This window comes from Schistocerca serialis, chromosome 4, assembly GCF_023864345.2.
Source record: "Schistocerca serialis cubense isolate TAMUIC-IGC-003099 chromosome 4, iqSchSeri2.2, whole genome shotgun sequence".
NCBI classification, from domain to species: domain Eukaryota; kingdom Metazoa; phylum Arthropoda; class Insecta; order Orthoptera; family Acrididae; genus Schistocerca; species Schistocerca serialis.
In genome coordinates, this window is record NC_064641.1 from 106,041,282 (window position 1) to 106,055,638 (window position 14,357).

The 14,357-nt window shown below is 44.2% G+C and overlaps 1 long non-coding RNA gene across 1 annotated transcript in view; it reads left to right on the top strand.

Annotated features, from left to right (window-relative positions):
* Positions 1-4,593: 4,593 nt before the first annotated feature.
* Positions 4,594-14,357, top strand: part of LOC126475001 (uncharacterized) — a 388,440-nt gene continuing 378,676 nt past the window's right edge. Inside the window, exon 1 of the long non-coding RNA XR_007586635.1 lies at positions 4,594-4,786. This is a non-coding gene — a long non-coding RNA (uncharacterized LOC126475001). The remainder of the gene's footprint in view (positions 4,787-14,357) is intronic.

Sequence of the window (14,357 nt, forward strand, 5' to 3'; positions counted from 1 at the left end):
GATAGATTAAGTAGGCTAACAAATAAGGCTAGGATGTTTAGATTTAAATAGGTTGGAGGTCCGCTATGACTATGAAGATGTGAAAAGTTTCTTTTGAATACCTATAAAATTATAGCGATAGCGGATCTCAAAAGGGCCAGTTCAGAGCTCATCTACTGCGTGCAGTGTAATTTAATTAATTCTCTCGCCCAAAATATTTAACTTAGCCACGTCAAAATTTTATTATCAATACTTACCTGCGTGCTGAATGCACGTTTAAATTAAGAGCTTCATCGGCCATCAGCAAAAGAAGCTATAAATTATTATGTAACTTGAAGTGGTGCGTTACTAGCCCAGCGGCTATTCGAGAGAGCCGATTTGATCAGGCGTTCCCTTAGCCGTCCGCACCGCGGCTTTATATATAAGAACGCTGCGCGAGGAAGGAAGGCCCCAGTTCTCTCCAGACGCTGAATGACACGCCATCTGTGTCGGGAGTCGCGTAGCATCGGTATCACTGCTACAAACAGCCTCGGGTGCCGTATTAAGTTACTAGAGATACGCGAAACCATGAAAACATTTCAAGTGAAGGGTTAATTCTGGGATGATTTTCATTATCTAGCTTCAGTTTGCGTATTGTCGTATTTTCACGTGCCGTCGGGGGACGGACATTCACCCAAATATTTAGCGTGGCGTTTGATGAAATATTTTCATCAAATTATGGCGAGCATTCTTTTTAACATTTAATTCGGACATTTATAGTTGCATCAGCGCATTAGACTCTGAACTGCTCTGTTAGTTAGGTTGTAGGGATACTTGTGTTTTTTATCAGTGAATTTCAGAATATACTCAGCTATTTTGGAAAACCGTTTTTGATTAGAAATCCCGGACAATCTCCTAATTCCTTAGAGCTATAAGCGGCAGCTATAATGGTATTCTCAAATGAAGTGGGCACTAGGATCTCTAATTACTGGCTCCACGTTTTGTTAAATCACTTTCTGGGTGCTAAAAAGTAAATAGAGAGCCAGTGTTGAGAACGGCGAAAGACAGCATTAACAACATTCTAAAAGCCAGAAACCGATTTAACATGCAAGTATTTATACAGCAATTATATTAGATTCATTATTTTTACAAATTACTCGCCGCCCCACATATGGTGCATCGGCCGGGAAATCAACTAAGTGAAAGTGATTTATAACTATTCGGATTTCAATGCTGGGCCATCAACAAGTGTCAGCGTGCGAACCATTTAACGAAACATCATCGGTATGGGCTTTCGGGATCGAAGGCCCACTCGGGTACCCTCGATGGCTGCACGACACAGAGCTTTACGCCTCGCCTGGGCCCGTCAACACCGACATTGGACTATTGATGACTGGAAACATGTTATCAGGTCGGACGAATCTAGTTTCAAATTGTATAGAGAGGTTGGACATATATGGGGAAAGAGACAACCTCATGAATCCATGGACACAGAATGCCAGTAGGGGACTGTTCAAGCTGGTGGAGGTTCTGTAATGGTGTGGGGCGCGTGCAGTTGAAGTGATATGGGACCCCTGATACGTCTAGATAAGTCTCTCACAGATGACATGTACGTAACCATCCTGTCTGGTCAACTGCATCCATTCGTGTCACTGTGCATTCCCACAGACTCGATCAATTCTAACAGGACAATGCGACACCCCACACGTCCAGAATTGCTACAGAGTGGCTCCAGGAACACTCTTCTGAGTTTAAACACTTCCGCTGGCCACCGAACTCCCAAGACACGAACATTATTGAGCACATCTGGGGTACCTTGCAACTTGCTGTTCAGAAGAGATCTCCACCCCCTCGTACTTTTACGGATTTATGGACAGCCCTACAGGATTCATGGTGTCAATTCCCTCCAGCAATATTTCAGAAGGGGACTGGGTGTTGTCCTCATCATTTCATCATTATCATCACCATTAGTGACTGCGTAAAAAAATTGGGACTTTGTATGGGTGCTGATGACCGCGCAGTTGAGCACCCCACAAACCAAACATCATCATCATCATCATCATCACTACTTCAGACATTGGCCGAAGCCTTACCACGTCGTATTGAGGCACTTCTGCCTGCTCGCGGGGGCCCTACACGATATTAGGCGAGTGTACCAGTTTCTTTGGCTCTTCAGTGTATATGCAGTCTTTACAGATAAACCACACTTCCCTAAAATTCTCCCAATAAATTCGCCTTCCCTACTCCAATCTTTGCATGCTCATTCCATTTTATGTTGCTTTCCAGTGTTACGCTTTGATAGTTAACTGATTTGACTATGTCAAGCAGCACGCTACTAATGCTGTGCTCGAACACTGTGGCTTTGTTTTTCCTACTTACTTGCATTAACTTACGTTTTACTACATTTAGAGCGGGCTGTCATTCATCACGTCAACTAGAAATTTTGCCTAAGTTATCTTGAACCCACCTACAGTCATTCAACGACCACACGTTTCCGTACAACATAGCATCATCTACAAACAACCGCAGACTGCTGGTTATCCTGTCTGCCACATCATTTATCCACAAAGAAAATAACAGCAGCCCTGTCACACTTATCTGGGGCGCTCCTAACAATACCTTTGTCTCTGATGAATGCTCACCGTCGAGGCCAGCATACTGGGTTATGTTATTTAAGAAGTCTTCTAGCCATTCTCCACCTTTATGTTCGTTTGCATGCCAGAACACTCTCCTGCGTTTCCGCCAGAGGGTGGGAGGGTGTGAGAGGCTGGGGGAGGGGACATTGTGTACTGATGTAACTGTGTGAGCAACCTCTGTTGTGACATGTGTGTTTCATTTCGTCTGAATTCATCGTATACTCCTGCAGTGATGAACTACCTATCGTATCACTTGTCCTAAAATTATCGTGTTTCTGAGAGTGTTGCACTTTTTCCAGTAGTGTAACTTGTGAACTGAAATGTATTAGCACTATACGATACTTTTACCAGGATTCTTACGCTCGTAAATTCTTTGAGGTGAGAGTTACAAATAAGAGATTGTGTGTTGCTAGCCCCATACATTATGCAACCCTGGAATCGAAGCACGGTCACAATACTGCCGTCCAACCGTGCAAGTGAGTCGAACCGATGCTCTTTGATCTAGAGCATTTCTGTTCCGACTAATGTGCGCAGTTGCTCCTTCAGTGGAATCGAAGATTCACATTAATCTGGCGAGCGTTATTTTATGGAACTATTCGAGCGAGCCGCACAGGCGCAGTTGGTGCCATGAGTAAGTAATTGATCTCTGCGAAGAGCGCAGGCCGGCCGCTGTAGCCGAGCGGTTCTAGGCGCTTCAGTCTGGAACCACGCGGCTGATACAGTCGCAGGTTCGAATCCTGCCTCGGGCATGCATTTGTGTGATGTCCTTAGGTTAGTTAGGTTTAAGTAGCTCTAAGTCTAGGGGACTGATGACCTCAGATGTTAAGTCCCATAGTGCTCGGAGCCATTTGAACCATTTGAAGAGCGGCACCAGCGGACTGTCGCAAATAACGACTTGTGGGACATAAGACGCTAGAGACCGAAACATCTTCGGAGCTACTATAATGATGTTTGCGACTTTCCAACATAAGGAAAGGATGAGTTGTGCGAAATGGTCCGATAAATGTTGTGCTCGTGACAGCGAACTGATGAAAAACATCTGAATGAGAACTACTGACATAATCCAGAATGAGATTTTCACTCTGCAGCGGAGTGTGCGCTGATATGAAACATCCCCCAGGCTGTGGCTAAGCCGTGTCTCCGCAATATCCTTTCTTTCAGGAGTGCTAGTTCTGCAAGGTTCGCAGGAGAGCTTCTGTAAAGTTTGGAAGGCAGGAGACGAGGTACTGGCAGAAGTAATGCTGTGAGTACCGGACGTGAGTCGTGCTTCGGTAGCTCAGTTGGTAGAGCACTTGCCCGCGAAAGGCAAAGGTCCCGAGTTCGAGTCTCGGTCGGGCACACAGTTTTAATCTGCCAGGAAGTTTCATATCAGCGCACACTCCGCTGCAGAGTGAAAATCTCATCCTGGAAACATCCCCCAGGCTGTGGCTAAGCCATGTCTCCGCAATATCCTTTCTTTCAGGAGTGCTAGTTCTGCAAGGTTCGCAGGAGAGCTTCTGTAAAGTTTGGAAGGTAGGAGACGAGGTACTGGCAGAAGTAATGCTGTGAGTACCGGACGTGAGTCGTGCTTCGGTAGCTCAGTTGGTAGAGCACTTGCCCGCGAAAGGCAAAGGTCCCGAGTTAGAGTCTCGGTCGGGCACACAGTTTTAATCTGCCAGGAAGTTTCATACTGACATAATGGTTGTAAGCTTGTCGTGGCCTTGATAGCCGACATGCGATGTAAGTAAATAATTATTATGGTGCACTGGAACTCAGTCGATACTTGCAGTCGGAAGCTGGCTAATGTTTCGTCCCGGCGCCCGTCTCCTGTGACGGCGGATTGCGCTCTGGAGTTCCCTGTCAGTGACCGCCGACCGCTGTCATTGGCTGCACGGCGCGCCTCGACAGAGTGCGCTGCCAACGCCCGCCGCGCCGAGCGCAGCCGACCTCAGCCGAGTGCAGCCGAAGCGGGCGCAGTCTCCGCCGGCTCCAGAGCAGCGCTCAGTCGTTGCGTGGCGATCGCACCGAGCCTGTCGGTGTCGCGAGTGGCCTTGCCTGCGTGTGCGTGCGTGCTTGTGCTCCGCTTGTACGTCCGGTCGGCAGTAGCGAGCTGTTTCCGTGTACAGTGCTTGCTGTGCGTTTACAGACAGCACCGTCTGGGGGTCGACAACTGCACGGGGGCACGTGCGACGCAGAATCCTCGAGCCGCTGATGTGAGTACACCCAGGGTGCAGGATAGACTAGGCTAGGCTGCGCGCATTCCAGAGGCTGCCTTCGGGCTCGGCATACCACTGCACTCCACACCAGGCCGCGCCTCGCACACGTATGTGTGTGGCAGGGTCGCCGCTGCTCGAAAACCGCTACGCCAACAACGGAGGATGATTGCTGTACGTGACTACACTTGTCACTACCGTTCACGTTGTGTATCCAAAACAGTGTAAGACAGCAACTTTCCTGTGTTACGTGGCACTGGATGATCATGAGAGCTTTACTGATTTTATAAATACCACAGTTTCCTGTTTTAGTCAAGTTCTGTTACCAATATTCATTTTTGCAACCCATTTCGGCAGTTTGGTGTTATCAGGGAGTGCTTTCATCCGTTGATATACATTATTTTGGGTTCCAGAGTGATATTGACCTATCAACTCATCCCGTTTGGTTGCGGTAAGAAACTATACCATGGTCCAAGCCTTGGATTAAGTTGGAAGGCGACAGTCCGGCAGAGTGTTGACAAAGTCAGTGGATATGGACAAGAAATAAGTAATGCGGCTACAAAGTGATCTGCAGTGTAGAGTGTCTGTAACTGACTCACTATTCATTAGAGGTAAATTCAGTAAGCTGCTTTGTCTAATAGATGAATCTGAGTGTTTTGCGCCATACATCGAACATAAAAAATAAACAAATCTCTGCCTGTCAAGATTTTAATAGCAATGTTTAGCTTGGCACGATGCCCTTCACCAATGACGTAACTGTTAGTAAATGATACGTCAAGAACTTGCCGTACTGAAAATGTTTGTCATTGCGGAAGATGTGGCAGCGCAATATTCTATGGGGCGAAAGATTTGACCAGAAAGCTGAAATCATTTGTGACATGTTATCAGTAACCAAAGCTATGAAACGATCGTTTCATAGCTTTGGTTACTGATAACTTGACACCAGTGCCTATGAGTTTAATTTGTACACTACAGCACTGAAGATGATCACTATGTGGTTGAAAATCGATTTTGCTGTCAATGAATCATCAATATTACGGCCAACGCTGACCTTCCTTCTAATTTCACGTATATGGTCGTTGTGCACACAGCACTCTATGGAGTCGCCGATCAATATCACTTTGTATTGCAATAGTGCCATCAGATTATTAAACACACTGTGATTCAAGGTTTATGGAGCAGATTATTGATTCTTTCTCTGAAATGGAAGGAGTGATAGGGACCTAATGGTAGTTTGGGATGCTGATGTAAGCTGGGTGTGCAGAATTATTTTCTGCTCTGCTGCTCGCGTAACTAGTAGTCCATCGACAGGAAGGTAACTCTACAGAGGCAGCTATAGCAGAGTTACCGACCGTAGTAATTATGTCCTGTCCGCTTGATATCTGTACATAAACGCGGGACTGCTCACAACAGTTAGCCATTGCGGTGTTTGTTTGGGGTGTAGCGAAGCTAACTAAGACAGTGACTGGCGTTCTGTTTGGACCAGAGGCACGTTAAAGCGGCGGTTCATACGCACTTTGTCCCAATAAATATGGAAAAGTTATGAGTCTACAGGTTACACAAAATGGTTAAGGCTTTCGTGGCCACATGTTGGCAGACTGTCTATTAGCTTATGTCTCTGGTTCTTCGGCCGACGTTCGTCTGATGATTTTTCTGACGTTTCGCCGGCACGAGAGGCTGAAATTGTCATAGCTTCACTCCACCAGCAATGGAGGGGGAAGGTTTGACAATGCCAGCCACTGGAGAAACGTCAGAAAAATCATCAGACGAACGTCGGTCGAAGAACCCGAGGCAGAGGACAATAGGCAGTTGGTCTACAGTTTCATTCCCACTATCTTAAAAAGATGACGTGCTCATTTAGAACGACTCCGCTCTCTGTTTATATAGCAAGCAACCTGCCGAAGTAGTTCAATAATATGACGGAATGGTTCAGCTTTCACCAACGACACGATAAACAACACTCAGCACTACGAATAACTAGGGCGACTATGAAAATATGCGTATTAAAATACCGCGAATATGAAATTATGCAGCGAAAATGTTCTTCTTTAGAGCCTTCAAACATGTGAAATATTTAAAGATATCAGACCAGAGAGGAAAACACGTACTTCAAACGCGGGCGCATCAAATGACGACGGAATGTAGAGAACAGGCTGTCATTAACACGCTTTTGGCTTTGCCAACTCAAAACATAACTCTCACCTTGCAGTCTGTGTTCGGCCACGTTGTAGGTCTGTCCGTCCAAATGACCTTCATTTGATTAAGACGTCGGGGGTTAGGGGAGCGCAGAGCAGCAGTGTTTACGCGGCAGTTTTTCGTCCAGCGTTCGGCGCGGCCTAGCCGGAGAGTGCGACGGGCCGCTGGTTGCTACGTGACCGCTGGTTGCCGCTGCTGCCCCGTCCCGTCCTGTGACGTCACGTAGCGGTCGGCGCGCTTCCACTAGTTAACGCCGATTGGCCAAGGGCTTCGCGCGGCCACTGTCGCTGTACGGAGAATTCGCCACCTACGCTCGTCCTGAGTCACGGGTCGCTGTTTACTGCGGCGCAGGACATAATTCGCAGTCCTACCACTGCAGCTGGTGGCGGCCAGCTGCGTGGCACTGTGTAGAACGGGCTGGCAACCTGTTCGCAGTATGCGACCCAACTCTTGTAATATCTTATGAACCGTCAGGTGCCCGTATTTTGGGTTTTTGTCTACCTCTACGAATGTCTGAGAGGATATGCAATTACAGATATCACGTTTCGTGGATACGTCGCAAAAGGGTCTCTGAGATGTGAAAGGAAGTCAACCATGTACATATTTTTCGAAGTGAAATACTTACGTGTACCCTCCGCGTATCACTGAAGTGCACAGTGGAGAGTACTTACAACAGAACCATGGCTTAGGGTTTCTTCTCGTTTCATTCGCGCATGGACCGTGGGAAGAGAGACTTCGTAAATACTTCTGGATGCCTTGTTCTATGTTGTTGTTTTCAGTCCAGAGACTGGTTTGATGCAGCTGTCCATGCTACTCTATCCTGTGCAAGCTTCTTCATCTCCGAGTAACTACGACAATCTACATCTTTCTGAATCTGCTTAACGTATTCATCTTGGTCTCCCTCTATGATTCTTACCCTCCACGCCTCCCTCCAATACTAAATTGATGATCCCTTGATGCCTCAGGACGTGTCCCACTAGCCGATCCCTTCTTCTTCTCAGGTTATGCCACAAATTCCTCTTCTCCCCAATTCTATTCAGTACCTCCTCCTTAGTTACGTGATTTACCCATCTGATGGTCTAGATTTTTCTGTAACACCGCGTTTCGAAAGCTTCTATTCTCTTCTTGTCTAAACTGTTCATCGCCCATGTTTCACTTCCAAACATAGATATACTAATTACAAATACTTTCAGAAACGACTTCCTGAGACTAAAATCTATACTCGATGTTTACAAATTTCTCTTTTTCAGAAACGCTTTCCTTGCCATTGCCAGTCTACATTTTATATCCTCTCTACTTCGACCATCATCAGTTATTTTGCTCCCCAATTAGCAATACTCATCTACTACTTCAAGTGTCTCATTTCCTAATCTAATTCCTTCAGCATCACCCAGCTTAATTCTGCTGCATTCCGTTATCCTCGTTTTGCTTCATCTTATATCCTCCTCTCAAGACACTGTCCATTCCGTTCAACTGCTCTTCCAGGTCCTTTGCTGTCTCTGATGGAATTGCAATGTCATCGGCGAATTTCAGTTTTTATTTCTTCTCTATGGACATTAATTCCCACTCGAAATTGTTCTTTTGTTTCCTTTACTGCTTGCTTAATATACAGATTGAATGACACCGGGGTAGGCTACAACCCTGTCTCACTCCTTTCTCAACCACTGCTTCCCTGTCGTGCCCCTCGACTCTTGCAACTGCCATATGGTTTCTGTACAAACTGTAAATAGCCTTTCGCTATCTGTATTTAACCCCTGCCACCATCGGAATTTGAAAGAGTATTCCAGTCAACATTGCCACAAGCTTTCTGCAAGTCTAGAAATGCTAGAACCGTAGGTTTGCCTTACCTTAACCTAGCTTCTAAGATAAGTCGTAGGATCAGTATACATCACGTGTTCCAACATTTCTACGGAATTCAAACTGGTTTTCCCCAAGGTCGGTTTCTACCAGTTTTTCCATTCGTCTGTAAAGAATTCGTATCATTATTTTGCAGCAGTGATTTATCAAACTAATAGTCCGGCAATTTTCACACCTGTGAACACCTGCTTTCTTTGGAATTGGAATTATTATATTCTTCTTGAAGTCTGAGGGTATTTCGTCTGTCTCATGCATCTTGCTCACCAGATAGTAGTTTTGTCAGGGCTGACTCCCTTCAGTAGCTCTAATGGAATGTTGTCTACCGCAGGGACCTTGTTTCGACTTAGGTCTTTCAGTGCTCTGTCAAATTCTTCACGCTGTCTCGTATCTCCCATTTCATCTTCATCTACGTCCTCTTCCATTTCGGTAATATTGACCTCAAGTACATCGTCTTCGTATAGACCCTCTGTATACTGCCTCCACCTTTATGCTTTCCCTTCCCTTGTTGTTCCATACGACTTCGAGTTACGAAATATTACTGCATTTAAGTGCTCATATTAACTGCAATATATCGTAAAACATTCAAGTTTCCGTGGAGTACAATGGGCTGTCCAAAAGAAAATCGTTGAAGTCAGCCGTAGAATCGACACCACCCTCAAGACATTTAATATGATCTATTGAATACATATGTATTCGTGTGACTTACTTCTTTGTAAACGGTAACGGCCTAACCTCTGTAGAACATCTTAGCCCTAGGGTTTTCATTTGTAACACTATTTAAGAAAAGATAATTTTTTAAAACGACAGAGGACATTAATGAATGTGTGCTGTAAAGTTGGTGTCAGGTTATTGAAGAAGCCTTTGCAAGCTGTTCTTATGACCAACTTTGGGTACAATTCGTGTAGCACGCTTTTGTATTCTGGAAGTACTTTCGCTCAGTTGTTTCCCTATCGTCAAGTTTTACAAATATTTGTAAAGGCTTTTCGTCATGACCCGGTGAAGATGCGAAAATTTTGCGAGAATCTGCTTCACCGTTACTCCATGGTGAAATTCGTCGCTGGTTGTAATTGGGCACAGAAATATCACCACAGCTGACTGTTGTACGGAAGCACTGGCTGTTCTGCTCAGACAGGACTGTGTCACAAGGCCTTGTCGAAATCATCAACTGAAACTTGTAAACACTGAAAATGGAGATTTCACAACGAAAAATTTGTCAGTAAATAGAAAGATCAAAATATAGTTAGTCTAAATACAATTAACTGGAGCACCTTCAGTGTATAATCATGCATACATACACAGTAAAGAATAGATAAAGGAATCATACCGTATCCGCACCTTTGCATCGCAATACAATAAAAAGTTGTTGAATCAATTACAGGTGCACATGTCACTTCTATAACGGGAAAAGTCACGTTTATAAATATGATGAGACTTCACGTGCTAGTACTCGGCAGTACAGATTTCTTTTATCACGGTGCCGCAGACCTTCCGTTATGGTAAGTTTTCTTTCAGTCTTTCTTTTTATGGCGCTAACGAACTGTGTATGTATTCCCTCGACATTTAAGAGTATGTAGACGACGGCGATACCCTTCGGGGAAAAAAAAATTCTCTCTACGGCTACGAACAGAATGAGTGCTTTATTGATGCAACTTATAACGTTTCTTCTGTTGATTTATTACATAATGCGGTCGTGTGGTTAGGAACATAAGGGAGCCAGAATTTTTTGAAATTGTTGAAAGACTAGCACTGTGATCAGTGCCAAATGTCTCACTAGAGATGTTCTCTCGTTAAGAAATGGAGCGTACGTGGAATGACTGTTTAGGCTGTTGAAGCAGTAAGGGATCCAAAAACCTTTACATCGCTTCAGCTGCTATTTCTTTCGAAATACTCACCGCCTGCTAGAATCTGATATGGAAACAGTTGAGAATTGATATTCATTTGTCAGTCTGAGACGATCACGTAGCTAAACGTAGCTTCCTTGTTTTTATAGTCGAATATCTTACGCTCTGTGGACTAATTATTATTTGATGTTATTGCTTTGTCGGAATATTTGACAAATGTTTGACTCCACAGAAATGAATTTCACTCCTGAGAACTATTGCTTGATTGTCGGCTTTATTATCGTGGTTGTTAAAGTTTTGTAATACCATTTAAAGAGCCGTTTTTCTTTGATGTATTCCAGTTCCAGAAGTACCAGACTACAATGTTGATAATCGTATGGCAATAAGCAATATCACTCACAATTCTTGGGTAAATGGCGACGAGAAATGATTGTATTGTATTGTGTGAGACGGTAATTTTTAATTTTATTTATTTCTTCGTTAGAATTAAAATCGACTTTTACGTCTTTCGCTCTCTGGCGATGAGATTTCGGCGACGCAAATTTCCGCCAGTCGAGCTATCAGTGAATTCTACCGAGAGGCAAGGCAACTCTATTAGTAGAATTTTATTTGTTGCAGTGCAACTTTGTGCGTATTATTGTAATGCATGTTCTGCTTCGAGCTCCGTTTCTTATTTTATCGAGAGTCTGTGTGCCTTAGCTAACACAGTGAATATGTATGAAATAGTGTTTTTCTTGTACTTAACTGTGCTGTGCAGAGACCTACTGCGTCCGCTGCAACCTGTTTGTCATATTTTACTTCACAGAAGTTTCGGAATTTGCATCCATTTTCAATTCTTCCCAGTGCACAAATAATAATGTGAACCAAAGTTGCGTGACAACGTAGTTTACTTTCGCAGTCGAGGCAGCTGAAAGTGGACACAAATCCGGTAACATCCCCTGTACTTTGCAGTAAAAACGAGCAAGTGGCAGTGGATCTGCGAGGATTGTGTTATTCAGCATCTTTCTCATTAAATGGTACACCATGTAACGAAGGCGTAATGAGCAGCTCTTAAAGGGTTCGAGATATGGAAACATTTTTCAACAGTGGAGTGACCATTATTATAATGTGAGATAAACCCTTGCACATCCATCTACCGACATATTGAAGCCAGTCCGTTTTAATGAAAGCGCATACTACTTACAAGGACGCCACACAGCAGTCAGTCCCAGAAGTCAGAGAACCCCAAAAAATTATTTATAAAATGAATTTTAAGTTTTACGAATGTCTTTAATATCCTAAAGTAAGGTCGATTTTACGACATGCTGTGTGGCTCTGTGGCAGAGCGCTTGCTCACTAGGTGAGTGACCTGTGCTCGTTTCCCGGCTGTCGTAAATTTTTAAACAAAGCACCTGTTCTACGAGCATTTCTGTGAAGAGTAAAATACACAAAGATGAAGAAAAATTTGATTGGTAATGTTTTTTATTTAAATGATCTCTATTAATAATTTCAGAAAAGTTCAGTAATTAAGAATTTTTCTTAGAACTGATAAATATGTGTCGATTAGCATGAAAGAAATGGTTCAAATGGCTCTGAGCACTATGGGACTTAACATCTTAGGTCATCAGTCCCCTAGAACTTAGAACTACTTAAACCTAACTAACCTAAGGACATCACACACATCCATGCCCGAGGCAGGATTCGAACCTGCGACCGTAGCAGTCCCGCGGTTGCGGACTGCAGCGCCTAGAACAGCACGGCCACCGCGGCCGGCCGATTAGCATGAAATTTATATTTAATGACATAGCTATTCTTCTCAAACACCTTGATACCTTGAAGGGAGAGGGGCAGCTTGTTTAATTTACGTTGAACTTACTGCCTTCAAAAATTGTGCGAGGCCCGAATATTGAAAAGTTGACGCATGTTTGAGTGTGTGTGCGTCAGTCAGCAGGAGTAACCTAATTATGATGACGGCCCTTAGCGCATCGGAAATTCATTGTATAACGATCAATAAATCCGGGTGCATGCCCTATAGACGTTCAAGCGGCGCATTTGAGTGTTTGCCTGACAGACGGATCTGTATCCTCAATCACAGAACGTAGGTATGATATACCTTGTACGAGGGCTATTCGGAAAGTAAGGTCCGATAGGTCGGGAAATGGAAACCACGGTAAAAATCTAAAATGTTTTATTTGCAAGTTAGATACACCTTGCAACTACTTATCTCCGTAGTCGCCGATCCGACTTAGACGTGTATCGTAGCGTTGTACCAACTTTCCAATACCCTCGCTATAGAAGGCAGCCGCCAGTGCTTTCCGCCAATTCTCTACGCTGGCCTACGGCTCGTTGTCTTGTGCCAAAATGTTGTCTTCATAGCCAGCGGTTCATGTGAGCAGAGATGAAACTCAGAGGAAGACAATTACGGGCTGTATTGTGGGTAGTCAAACATTTCCAATTGAAAACGATGCAGGAGCATCTTCGTTGCCCCTGCAGAATGCGGCGGAGAATGGTCTTGAAGAAGAAACAGCACGACAGTTATGTAATGTTAGCTGCATAGCTTCAGGCGAAATTTCTCACCAGGCCCTCGTACTTGGCGGCAGACACTATTTTCTAGACATCTTTACGCACTCACTGCGAGCTCAGAAATGGGAAGAGCGACGTGATGGTAACTGGGGTTATACTAGAGACACTACCCAACACATCTGTGCAAAGCTTTATCGGATTGTCATAGTCGTTTCCATTTCGCGACCGATCGGACCTTACTTTCCGAATAGCCCTCGTACATTTTAAGTTGTTAACGTGTGAAGTTTGTCATTACCCTCCTTAGATTTGTAGGAGATGTATCATGCAGGTGGTTACACCGCATGCATATATTTATTTACGTTGTTGTGAATGGTTTTGGGGCCATAAACCCGTTAAAGCTGTGTTACACCCGTTGTCTCAGACGCAACAAGAGGCATGCGTGTAGGGTCACGCCTCTATCGACATCAGCGGATCCTGAGTTCGTTCTAGTGACAGGCGCCGCAGCCTGTATGTTTTGGACACAAGCGAATTCGTAGAAAGATGCCCATTTGCTGGAACAATTGATGCTTGTGTGGCGATGACAGAAGAGAGAAAAATGGCAATGAATATGTGTTTAATAATTGTGCTCGTGATTTCGAAGTAACACATTATGATATTTCATATCATTTCATATCAGCGCACACTCCGCTGCAGAGTGAAAATCTCATTCTGGAACACATTATACAGTTGGGCCAGTAAGAAAATACAACAGAGACGCTGTATTAGTGGTAAGTATCTTAGCTCAGGCACATTCTTGCTTCCAGAGGAGATTATTCCGTTTTAAAGTTGGAATTCAAGACATCCACTACATCGGAATCTACCATCCCAGAAGTTTTTAAGCCTCTGGTGAAATCCTCAGAAACCTACTTTAAGCTACGTTGATAGCCACTAAAGTTTCTGTGTCCGGGAAACAAAACACTTAGATCATGCTTAACGTTTAATAAATAGTTTCGGAATATGCGAAACGTGTGTTACTGAACATACAACACTGTGAAGATACACGGAAAGGAAGAACTGAAAAGAGAACACATTACTGTTTATACAGGGTAAGTCAGGAGGCAAGGTAGACGCTTTGAAGGGTGCTAATGTTAGTGATTCTAAACAAAAGTCGTATGAACATATGTGCTGTTCTTAAC